This window comes from Aegilops tauschii, chromosome 4, assembly GCF_002575655.3.
Source record: "Aegilops tauschii subsp. strangulata cultivar AL8/78 chromosome 4, Aet v6.0, whole genome shotgun sequence".
In the NCBI taxonomy this organism is placed as follows: Eukaryota; Viridiplantae; Streptophyta; class Magnoliopsida; order Poales; family Poaceae; genus Aegilops; species Aegilops tauschii.
In genome coordinates, this window is record NC_053038.3 from 135110590 (window position 1) to 135124020 (window position 13431).

Sequence of the window (13431 nt, forward strand, 5' to 3'; positions counted from 1 at the left end):
GAAATCCTTTGAACTTTTCAAATGTTTCAGACTTATGTTTCATCAAGTAGATATACCCATATCTGCTCAAATCATCTGTGAAGGTCAGAAAATAACGATACCTGCCGCGAGCCTCAACACTCATCGGACCGTATACATCAGTATGTATTATTTCCAACAAATTTGTTATTTGCTCCATTGTTCCGGAGAACGGAGTCTTAGTCATCTTTCCCATGAGGCATGGTTCGCAAGCATCAAGTGATTCATAATCAAGTGATTCCAAAAGCCCATCAGCATGGAGTTTCTCCATGCGTTTTATACCAATATGACCTAAACGGCAGTGTCACAAATAAGTTGCACTATCATTATTAACTTTGCATCTTTTGGCTTCAATATTATGAATATGTGTATCACTACGATCAAGATCCAACAAACTATTTTCATTGGGTGTATGACCATTGAAGGTTTTATTCATGTAAACAGAATAACAATTATTCTCTGATTTTAAATGAATAAACATATTGCAATAAACATGATCAAATCATATTCATGCTCAACGCAAACACCAAATAACACTTATTTAGGTTCAACACTAATCCCGAAAGTACAGGGAGTGTGCGAGGATGATCATATCAATCTTGGAACTATTTCCAACACACATCGTCACCTCGCCCTTAACTAGTTTCTGTTCATTCTGCAACTCCCGTTTCGAGTTACTACTCTTAGCAACTGAACCAGTATCAAATACCGAGGGGTTGCTATAAACACTAGTAAAGTACACATCAATAACATGTATATCCAATATACCTATGTTCACTTTTCCATCCTTCTTATCTGCCAAATACTTGGGGCAGTTCCGCTTCCAGTGACCAGTCCCTTTGTAGTAGAAGCACTCAGTCTCAGGCTTAGGTCCAGACTTGGGTTTCTTCACTTGAGCAGCAACTTGCGTGCCATTCTTCTTGAAGTTCCCCTTCTTCCCTTTGCCCTTTTCTTGAAACTAGTGGTTTTGTCAACCATCAACACTTGATACTTTTCTTGATTTCTACCTTCGTCGATTTTAGCATCACGAAGAGCTTGGGAATCGTTTCCGTTATCCCTTGCATATTATAGTTCATCACGAAGTTCTAGTAACTTGGTGATAGTGACTAGAGAACTCTGTCAATCACTATCTTATCTGGAAGATTAACTCCCACTTGATTCAAGTGATTGTAGTACTCAGACATTCTGAGCACATGCTCACTAGCTGAGCAATTCTCCTCCATCTTGTAGGCAAAGTACTTGTCAAAGGTCTCATACCTTTCGACATGGGCATGAGTCTGAAATACTAATTTCAACTCTTGGAACATCTCATATGCTCCGTGGCGTTTAAAAAACGTCTTTGAAGCCCCGATCCTAAGCCGGAAAGCATGGTGCACTAAACTATCAAGTAGTCATCATACCGAGCTTTGCCAAACGTTCATAACGTCTGCATATGCTCCTGCAATAGGTCTGTCACCTATCGGTGCATCAAGGACATAATTCTTCTGTGCAGCAATGAGGATAATCCTCAGATCACGGATCCAATCCGCATCATTGCTACTAACATCTTTCAACTTAGTTTTCTCTAGGAACATATCAAAAAAGAAACAGGGGAGCTAAACGCGCGCTATTGATCTACAACATAGATATGCTAATACTACCAGGACTAAGTTCATGATAAATTTAAAGTTCAATTAATCATATTACTTAAGAACTCCCACTTAGATAGACATCCCTCTGATCATCTAAGTGATCACGTGATCCATATCAACTAAACCATGTCCGATCATCACGTGAGATGGAGTAGTTTTCAATGGTGAACATCACTATGTTGATCATATCTACTATATGATTCACGCTCGACCTTTCGGTCTCAGTGTTCCGAGGCCATATCTGCATATGCTAGGCTCGTCAAGTTTAACCTGAGTATTCCGCGTGTGCAAAACTGTCTTGCCCCCGTTGTATTTGAATGTAGAGCTTATCACACCCGATCATCACGTGGTGTCTCAGCACGAAGAACTTTCGCAATGGTGCATACTCAGGGAGAACACTTATACCTTGAAATTTAGTGAGAGATCATCTTATAATGCTACCGTCGACCTAAGCAAAATAAGATGCATAAAAGATAAACATCACATGCAATCAATATAAGTGATATGATATGGCCATCATCATCTTGTGCTTGTCATCTCCATCTCCGAAACACCGTCATGATCACCATCGTCACCGGCGCGACACCTTGATCTCCATCGTAGCATCGTTGTTGTCTCGCCAATTATTGCTTCTACGACTATCGCTATCGCTTAGTGATAAAGTAAAGCATTACAGTGCGATTGCATTGCATACAATAAAGCGACAACCATATGGCTCCTGCCAGTTGCCGATAACTTGGTTACAAAACATGATCATCTCATACAATAAAATATAGCATCATGTCTTGACCATATCACATCACAACATGCCCTGCAAAAACAAGTTAGACGTCCTTTACTTTGTTGTTGCAAGTTTTACGTGGCTGCTATGGGCTGAGCAAGAACCGTTCTTACCTACGCATCAAAACCACAATGATAGTTCGTCAAGTTAGTGTTGTTTTAAATTTCTCAAGGACCGGGCGTAACCACACTCGGTTCAACTGAAGTTGGAGAAACTGACACCCGCCAGCCACCTGTGTGCAAAGCACGTCAGTAGAACCAGTCTCGCTTAAGCGTACGCGTAATGTCGGTCCGGGCCGCTTCATCCAACAATACCGGCGAACCAAAGTATGACATGCTGGTAAGCATTATGACTTGTATCGCCCACAACTCACTTGTGATCTACTCGTGCATATAACATCCACGCATAAAACCTGGCTCGGATACCACTGTTGGGGAACGTAGTAATTTCAAAAAAAATCCTACACACACGCAGGATCATGGTGATGCATAGCAACGAGAGGGGAGAGTATGTCCACGTACCCTCGTAGACCGAAAGCGGAAGCGTTAGCACAACGCGGTTGATATAGTCGTACGTCTTCACGATCCGACCGATCCAAGTACCGAACGTACGGCACCTCCGAGTTCAGCACACGTTCAGCTCGATGACGTCCCGCGAACTTCGATCCAGCAGAGCTTCATAGGAGAGTTCCGTCAGCACGACGGCGTGATGACGGTGATGATGTTGCTACCGATGCAGGGCTTCGCCTAAGCACCGCTGCGATATGACCGAGGTGGAATATGGTGGGGGGGGGCACCGCACACGGCTGGGAGGGATCAACAGATCAACTTGTGTGTCTAGAGGTGCCCCCTGCCCCCGTATATAAAGGAGCAAGGGGGGAGGCCGGCCGACCCTTGGGGCGCGCCAAGGAGGGGGCGTCCTCCTCCTAGTAGGAGTAGGACTCCCCTTTCCTAGTCCAACTAGGAAGAGGAAAGGGGGAAGGAAAGAGAGGGAGAGGGAAAGAGGGGTCGTGCCCCCACCCCTAGTCCAATTCGGACTCCTCATGGGAGGGGGCGCACCACCTCCTGGGCTTCTTCCCTCTCTCTCCCCTCAGGCCCACTAAGGCCCAATACTTCCCCGGGGGGTTCCGGTAACCCCTCCGACACTCCGATTTTCTCCGAAATCACCCGGAACACTTCCGGTGTCCGAATATAGTCGTCCCATATATCGTTTTTTACGTCTCGAACATTTCGAGACTCCTCGTCATGTCCGTGATCATATCCGGGACTTCGAACTACCTTCGGTACATCAAAACACAAAAACTCATAATACCGATCATCACCGAACTTTAAGCGTGCGGACCCTACGGGTTCGAGAACTATGTAGACATGACCGAGACACGTCTCCGGTCAATAACCAATAGCGGAACCTGGATGCTCATATTGGCTCCCACATATTCTACGAAGATCTTTATCAGTCAAACCGCATAACAACATACGTTGTTCCCTTTGTCATCGGTATGTTACTTGCCCGAGGTTCGATTGTCGGTATCTCAATACCTAGTTCAATCTCGTTACCGGCAAGTCTCTTTACTCGTTCCGTAATACATCATCCCGCAACTAACTCATTAGTTACAATGCTTGCAAGGATTATAGTGATGTGTATTACCGAGTGGGCCCAGAGATACCTCTCCGACAATCGGAGTGACAAATCCTAATCTCGAAATACGCGAACTCAACAAGTACCTTCGGAGACACCTGTAGAGCACCTTTATAATCACCCAGTTACGTTGTGACATTTGGTAGCACACAAAGTGTTCCTCTGGTAAACGGGAGTTGCATAATCTCATAGTCATAGGAACATGTATAAGTCATGAAGAAAGCAATAGCAAGATACTAAACGATCAAGTGCTAAGCTAACGGAATGGGTCAAGTCAATCACATCATTCTCCTAATCAAATGACAACTCATGTCTATGGCTAGGAAACATAACCATCTTTGATCAACGAGCTAGTCAAGTAGAGGCATACTAGTGACACTCTATTTGTCTATGTATTCACACATGTATCATGTTTCCGGTTAATACAATTCTAGCATGAATAATAAACATTTATCATGAAATAAGGAAATAAATAATAACTTTATTATTTCCTCTAGGGCATATTTCCTTCAGATTATCTTTCGCCAGATTAACCAATTCACGGAGAAATCCGGCCTTGAACTCATCCTGGGCTGCCGCATACACGGCGACGAGGGTCCATGTGAAGTTGTTGACTTTGTTGCGAATATGGAGTTTAACGTGAAACTCACCATCCGAACTAGCCAAAACATCCATAGTGTTTGTATTTATGCCAAGTAAAATGCCCCCAGAACGACCTCTAGGCGGTTGTGAAACCCAAATAAAGCCCATCCCGCCATCCCGCCTGAAAGACGGTTAAGTAGACTCACTGAGAAATCACGTCTTCCCGTTTCAGAGATAGCCAAAAAGTCTAAATTGCGTTCCCTATTACATTCCGCAACGAATACATGTTTAGCCAAGTCACGAAGACCTCTGCTATTAAAAAATATTCCATTCATGAGGAAACAATAGGAGATTTAGAACACTTTGCCCTCTTATGGGTCTTACTATCTTTTTCCGAGCGGGCGGTCTTTGATTTACGTCCAGATGTTGTAATCAATGAACTAAGCTCGGGTTCATCTAGACCCATGTCCGAAACCGCTCCTACTAAATGAGAGAGTAGCTGACCATCTGATGTGGCATGCAGCTCCTCCTCGTCAGTATGAGAGGCATAATAAGACTTGCTAGAAACACGTGGAGTAACTTTTAATCGGTCATATTTCAAATGTTTCAAAGTGCTAGTCGAAATAGAAATATCCTTCTCATTCTTTCCAAGACTAACACCCACATTATTTAACTTAGAAAAGATGGCAGTAGTAGAAAAGGCTAAAAAGGATTAGGGTGACGACATAATACCTCGGTTGTCGAGGTTCTGCGCTGCCTTACGCCGCATAGCCTTTACCATGGAGTCCTCATCTATGTCCATAGAACCGTCATCGGCAATCGTATGCCGACTACTCCGTCGTGTAGGTGTCGTCTCCATCGGAGGTCGTGGCGCCTGCTCTAGTGCCGGTGGAGGGGATAATGGTGGAGTAGCAACCTCCTCCCCGACAGTCTCAACCGCAGGCTCAAGCGACGAGGTCACTGTTTGGAGTTTGTCAGAGACCGGACCAGTCATACCAGTGAATGCGGTAGGAATGGACGTGGCCGGCTCCACCTGTGGCTGAAGGGTTTCCAACATCATAGACTCATCTGCCGTTGCATTCGAGGCAGAAGGAGTTTGCATGGCCTTGACGGACACGTCCGTTGTCACCCGAGGCCTAGTAACATGCATATGTTACTAGTCTATGTTACTACCTCTATAGTGGGGAGTAACATATGTGTGGTAACATTTAACACTTCATTTATTAGGCTATAGACTCATCTTGCCTTGATATGTGTGATGTTACTCATACTACTAGTTATTAGCTATGTTACCACTTTCCTCTCTTTCTTCATTTATTGCTTGCCATGTCATCTATTTTATCTAGATATGTGTGATGTTACTACCTATGTTACTTCCACTGTGGGTAGTCTAAGAGCAGACACGGGTGCATGCATGCATGGCTATACATCCGAGGCGGGCCGTATAGCAGCACGTCCAGCCTGTGTATGCATGCATGCATGTTTGTATGCCCGGGGCCGGCCGAACAGCAACACACACAGTTATTGCATGCATGCATGGCTGTACACCCTTGGGTGGCCCCTCGGCACTACGTCCAGCAGGGGCCAGCCTTCCCAGCTCGTCCAGAGCAGGTAGCCGGGCGGCCACCTGCAACGGTGCAGCCGGTGGCAGGTGCTTCGAAGCCCTGTCTCGTTGCCCTGCCGTGTCGTGGCTGTCTTGCATCATGATTGAAGCAACTGGTTGCTTCACTACCGTCAGTGTCGGAGACGACGGTTGCAACGCCACCTGACCCGCTGGCTACCGGTGCACCGATGATGAGCCCCGACACCCTGCCAAGCCGCCTGTGGCCTGCACCGATGTGAGAGCCACGGGATGCGACGCTACCGTATGAGTAATCACAGGACCACCACCCGGTACACCACCAAGGCCAAGGCTCGCGAGTTCCCGCTGTTGCACCAGAGTCACTTGAATGTCTTTTGCTAGGGCAGAAGTAGTTGATTGGTCATGCTTTTGGCTGCCTTTTGCATTTCTAGACATCATCGAAGTTGAAATAAGAAGAAGATGATGAAAAATCTTGCCGACGTGCCCCTCTCCCCTTTGGGCTATGTCCTGGGTGACCCCTATGCCAACTCTTGACATCCGCCACTTTTGTGGTGGCGACGGTCATGGCAAAACTAAAACAAACGGTCCCAAACGGGGACAATGGCACCATACAACTTCGGGCACACAAGGTTATGGCTGCCTATCGGGCCAGGGCAGAGCAAGGGCATAACCTTCCCTAGTTTGGTGGCACCGGCGAGAGGCATCACAATAAACCGAATTATGGCCTCCCCATCCAGGCAAGTGTGGTTGTGGTAGTTAGTCCGGCCCACGAAGCACTGTGTTGGGCTGGCCCGCTTGGAGCAAAATATGAAGCAGCCGGATATCGAACGACCTATCTCTTCTTCTTCCTCGGCAGCTTTGTTCGGTTATAGGCGAATTCCTCCACGCCATGTGTATCTAAACCTGGTGAGATTTGTCCCGCTTTCCTACTGCTTCCAGCTACTTTGATGCATGAATTTGAGTTGCATTTATCTGGACTTTATATTTCCTCTGTTCTTCAAGTGATTTTTAATCTCTTCCTATCCTTTTTTAGCCACCACATATCTTGGTCAGTATCTCATTCCACATAGGGATGGATACATATATGGAAACAAATCTATGCAGCCATTGCAATTGTTTTAGTGGCCCAGTCGATTAGGCCACGACTGGATCTTGGTTCTTTACCCGCATTTTGTAGAGATATCTACTCTGGAATGTATGTTGTTTTAGGTTTTTGCGACGGCTGAGCATGAGAGAAGCCCGCATGGATGATTATGTAGACATTATTTTTTATGAAGGTATCTTCAGTAATATTATACGTTAGTTATTCGACCAATTTGATTGTGTCTATGGTCTGTATTGTAATTCTCTACACTCGTTATAGAAGAAAAGGGCCTCGTGTATGACTATTGTATAATTGTAAAATATATTAAAGATAAATTACATAATAGGATGGAAATTCTTATGCATGTTTACATGTTGAGTTACGACTTTTTCTGCATGGTTGTATGTTGAGGTGGACCTTTTTCCATCCATGTTATTTAATGAGGTGACATACTTGCATGTTAAGAAAAATAGATTAATGAAAGCTTTTTCCTAAATTGGGGAATAACTTTTGGAACCGCGAACATTTTTTGAAATTTCTACACTTTTTTTATTTCATGAGCAAATTTATAAACAGGGACATTTTTAAATTCAAAACAAATTTTGAAACCGTGAACAATTTTTCAAATTCTTGAACAAGCTTTAAATTTGTGATTTTTTAAAAGCATTTTTTTTAAGTTAATAATACTTTTGAAAACACGAAAAAAATTCAAATTCCTAAGCAGTTTTTGAATTTATGAAAAAAATCGGAAACATTTTCTGAAATTCCATACAATATTTTGAATTTCCCGAACAGTTTTTGAAAAAATAGAAAATAAACCATAAAAGGGAAAATCTAAATGGAACGAAAAAAGATGGCCCATCTTGTGTGTGCATTTCAGCCACATTTAGTTGCTGGAGCTCCTATATGACGCTTATTATGTCAATTTGTCGGGGCTACACACAGATAACCAACGGACAGGGCTGACCCCGTAGCATAGTCATACTATCTACACTACTATTAAACAAGAGAACATGTTCACAGGGCGAACGAAAACTCTGCCGTTCCCACGCCCGCACGAGGGAAACAATCGCGCCCTTGATTCCGCTGGCAGCTCCCTAATTTTCAGGCCGATTCCAACTGAATCGTGCCTCCCCGATCCTTCTTTCTCTCCCCAGATCGAGGAAAACAGCGCCGCCTCCTCCCTTCTCCCACAATGACGCAACCCCCAATCCTCAGCCGAACTGCCCCGCGACAACCTCCCGGGCACTCTCCCCGCGACAACCTCCAGAGCGGCCCGGAGCGGCGTGCACTGGAAGCCGGAGCCGGTAAGGAGTGCGGCCACCGCCGGGAGACAAGGGGAGGCGTGGTCGAGCTCTTTTGGGTCGGCCATGGAGGCCGCGCGCAAGCCCGCGGCGCGGCGGCGCCCGCTCCCCCTCGCCTCTCCGGCCGCACCGGTCTCCTCCCAAAGGACGAAGTGGGCGCATGTGTGGCAGTCGCCGGGGAACGAGGCCACGCGCGAGCCCGCGGCGCGGCGGCGCGGATCCCTCTTCCCCCTGCCGGTTTGAAATCCGCACCGTCGCCGGCAAGGTAACTGCTCTCCTCCGGTTAGGCCCTGGCCTGGGCATGTGCAGCCGGTGCGAGCAATCACCGAGCCATCAGTGATTTGTTGATCCCTATGATTCACTCTCTAATTTGCATTGGTCAGTAAAAGATCCTCCTCTATAAGCGGAGCAGGTTGCTTTGCTTTGTACCGATCTAATTTGTGCTTTACTTCTTTTTGGGCTGTACTAATTCTCCATATGCTCCACTTGAGAGAGCAAGAGAAGGTTACTCTACTCCATTATCTACTAATTCCGGCAATCAAGGTCAATACATGTTACATCAATCAGGGTCAGTAATCAGTACTACTAATTTCAGAGAAGACCTGTATAGCAGTACTACTCCATCGGCAAGCGTTCGGTGCTAGATTTCTTTCACGCCTATGTGGTGTTGTGCCATGGTCGCTCTCCCTCCTCCAGGTTTGATTTTTCAAGTTTCATGCCTTTGTGTTTTAAGATGTCATCCCAAAAGTATTTGTAACATGAAAAACCAAAGAAAGAGAAGATTAACACGTGAGTTTATAAATTCTCAAAAGGAAGTCATTGAAGAAAATTTAGGACAAATATAGGCACTTGAACCGGCAAAGGGCCTCACTTTGTTATCTTGCACAGGGACTTAGCCAAGTCCGGCCTGGCCATGCCTCCGTCCTCCCGCCTTGCCGGCTGCGTGTGTGTGCTGTATGTGCTTGACGCTGCATGCTTGTTGGCTTGTCACTGGGTGCTTGTCCCTGCTGGCCTGCTGCAGCTGCTGCTGCTTTGCTGTATATATTTGTATAATGCTTGCATCTTGTATGCAGCTATGCTTTGTTTTATACTGACATTGTTGTTGCTGCTGCTGACCTGTTGATGTTGTTGCTTACTGCTGCTGTCCTCCTGATGTTGTTGCTGTGCTGGCCAAGGAGTGAGTCCAGAGATACACAACATTCAATTATGAGGATCTAGGAAATTAATGGTCATTCAGTCATTGATGATATAAAAAGAGGCATGAAGGCAACGAAATGGGCAGTATTTTGATCTCATGTCATCTCGCACATAGATTATTTGTTCTTCTTTACGTACCATTTTATTAATTATTTATATATACCCACCATACCGCCGTATTATTGTTTCTTGAAATTACCGTATCCCCATTTCCTTATCGCCGTATCCGTAACGCCGGTGCTTCATAGCTATGAAGCATGAGTCTACAATGATCTATTTTCATGTTCTATCAAGAAGTTCTGTTTGCAATTTTCTTATATAAGTTTCATTTATGACAATAATGATCGATCCATGTTCATAGCTATGTACGTGTTTCACTGGTATTACAATTGTTCATAGTGTAAGCATATTAAACAGTTATATGCTTATTGCACTACAAAGTGTAAACTATTTATTATGTTCCATCATTTGACAGAGCAATGCTAAAGTTCTAAAGTATCAAGTGATTGAATACACTGAAAATGATTACATATGCAAGCTTTGCAAAGTAGAGAACCTCTTTTTTAGCCTCCACCAATTTATTGTTGTCCTTGTGTTGCTTGGATAAAATGAAATGCATACTATACTTGCCCTAAATGCTGTGTTTGGGAGATCGAGCATGGCTTACGTATGCCTTTGCCACAAAATTCTGTTCTTGGGGCTAAAGATCTGCCAAGGGCCATGCTTAGCGATCATATAGAAGAACAACTCTTTAAACGGCTCAATGAAGAGAGACACGAACGGGCTATTCATGATGGGAAAAGTTTTGATGAGGTTAGTGCTGCCTCATCAATTTACAGAATCTTACGTTTATGGATCCTATGTTTTCTTTTTCTTGTTTATATCTTGGTTTCCTTTCCTGAATATGAAATATGTGGTTTGTGTACTTCTTATAAACAGAGATGTGTTGCTCCTTCTGCATACTTTTATTCTTTTTTTCAGAATTTGACTGTATTTAAGTGTTTTTTGCTAGATCCTTGTTTCATGCACGTGCACTTTTTTTGGGGAATCGGGAGCTTTTCCGGACTGAATAAGTAGAGTTATAGTCAAGCTGAAGGCTGAAAACGAAGCCATAATTCATATTTATCCAAGCACACCTTTGCCGCTCAGGCGAATCGTTTTTTGCACACAGGTGAGCAGCAACATTAGCTGGTCTGTGCACAAGCCTAAATTGAAAACTAGAATAAACTCTACTTAGTTGGTTCACTTCCTTCAGGATGGGGGCAATCACTGATCTGTCTTGAGCATCACTGGACCAAAATATATGTACCACCTAGCAACAGATTGCTGGTACAAATATATGTACATACATTTGGGTGTATAGCTGGTTGATGTATTGTTTTAATGAGGGTTTGGTTTACGAGTGTGTGCAGTCTGTATAAGACTAGGAGTATTGGATGGTTTTGAGTCGGCACTCGGCAGTATGTATTTTGAATGAAGTTTGTGGTATGTATAGGGGTGATAGATTGGATAGGAACTTCTGCTCTAATTACTATGGTTGTGGTGAAATCATGTTTTGCTTGAATTATACTCCCTCCGTTCCTAAATATAAGTCTTTCTAGGGATTCCAAGAAGGGACTACATATGGAGCAAAATGAGTGAATTTACACTCTAAAACATGTCTACATACATCCGTATGTAGTTTATAGTAGAATCTCTAAAAAGACTTATATTTAGGAACGGAGGGAGTATATTTGGAACTGATCTTAATTTACTAGATAAATCAATTCCGAAATCCAATAAACTTCTATAATTTCTATAATTTCCAAGAATAGGAGTATTGCTGGTTAATCAATTGATTTACATTAATATCTTAAAAGGGGACCGCACGCATGTCCTGATGCTAAATCTTTTTAGAAAGGAAGGGTTTATGTAATTTTGGTAGGATAAAAAATGTAACCTTAGTATTACCTAGAGCTAGGATATTTGAGTAGATTATTTTAATTTTTGTGCTCATATGTGAGATCATGATAAAATTTGGAATATCATGTTGCTATAACGGAATCAGTCGGGATCGTGAAGTCTGCACCAGAATGTTGACCACCCTTTTTTGTTTTTGAAGTTAAGGAATTTACAACAAGTCTCTTGCAAAAATAATTGTCCTATCCCTTTCTACAATCTCTCTATATCTTTGTTAGATAAGGTAAGTATTGCATAATAGTTCGGTTTTCCGTGATTTTTTTCATTCCTCTGTGTAATAGCCTAATATGGGTTCACAATCAATAACATGCTCACCATCGAGAGTAACGATCAGTCGATATGTACTCCTAATTCTCTCTCTTATAAACGTGAAGTCCAAATGCCTACTGGCTGCTTTCAGGTGACTGGAATTTTGAGCCTTCAGCTTGTCGATATGTGCTTGAGAAGTAGGTAAGATGGAGCTAAGGCTGAGATGGAGGCGACACTGCCTGCCACAACGATTCCAAGATGCTGAGCTAGGACCTGGACGGAGGCGGGGACGACACTACTTGTGGTGGCGTCTCCAAGATGAAGATCTAGGACCTGGATGGAGGCAGGGACGACGCAACTTGTCCCAGCGTCGTCAGCGGAGGACATGCAGCGGGTTGTGGGGTTTGGGTGGAGGTGGGTTAGAGGGATGACCGGTGGCAGCAACGGCAACTCGGGCAGACCAGGGCGGCGAGGCTGCAGTGCGGGCGTTCGTGTGCCAGGAAGAAGGTTACAGTCCGTTGGATGCATAATATGGGAGGGCGGAGGGAAAACTGACTGAAGAAAAAAAATCTTTTCGAGCCTGAAATAGTCGCTCTCAATTGTAACCATAGAAGCTTGGCACGTTTTGAAGAACCAGAGTTGCCTGTGTGTTCTAGAGTTTTTTCTTGCAACTTTAAGTCCTTTGTTTGCTCTATCTTGAAGACCTTTGTTCTACACGTCTTACTATGGGTTTTGAAGAAATAGAGTTGTGTGATCTGACATGGTGAAAGAGAAGGTGCTCGTGATGAGATAGAATTACACTATCTGTCTTTTATCGGGGTCCATAGAGCTAAATCCAAGCCATATATATCTCAGTAGCAATTCAGGTTCAAATACAACACCTTCTCTTCTATCTGTAATTAGCAACGTGGATTAACTATGTGTATCGTTACATTGTCTGAATCATCGCATTGTTATGATTAACTTTCTCAACACGTGCATTGCACGTGCACAACTACTAGTAGTATAAAAATCCACAAAAACCTCGCATCTTACCCAAGATAGAACACAGGACCTCTGGCTGGGGAGCGTGTCTGCTACCCAGTAGGCACAATCAGCATCCGTGATTACATAGCAGCGCAAGCATATATGAACAAAATATATTATAGGATCCAAACATTTTCTTTCTCGTTATCTATTTTCTCGACAAAGTTCTTTTTAGAAAATGTTCATTTTTAAAAAAAAGTTGTTTGTAATAGAAAACTGATTGGGATTTTCAAAAAAAGGTTTAAGTATGTAATTTTCGTTCGAAATTCCAAAATTTGTACTTGATCATGAAATAAGTTCACAATTTCAAAAAGGCTGTGCTTTTCAACCATTATTCGTATTTAAAAAAATTTAAAAAACTTCAGAAATTATTTGCTTTA

The 13431-nt window shown here is 43.6% G+C and overlaps 1 long non-coding RNA gene across 1 annotated transcript; it reads left to right on the forward strand.

The window, feature by feature from the left end:
• The first annotated feature begins 8447 nt into the window (after nt 1-8447).
• Nucleotides 8448-12789, forward strand: LOC141021239 (uncharacterized). Its single transcript, XR_012181548.1, has 3 exons — nt 8448-10630; nt 10830-10988; nt 12177-12789. It is a non-coding gene; the product is annotated as an uncharacterized lncRNA (long non-coding RNA).
• Nucleotides 12790-13431: the final 642 nt, after the last annotated feature.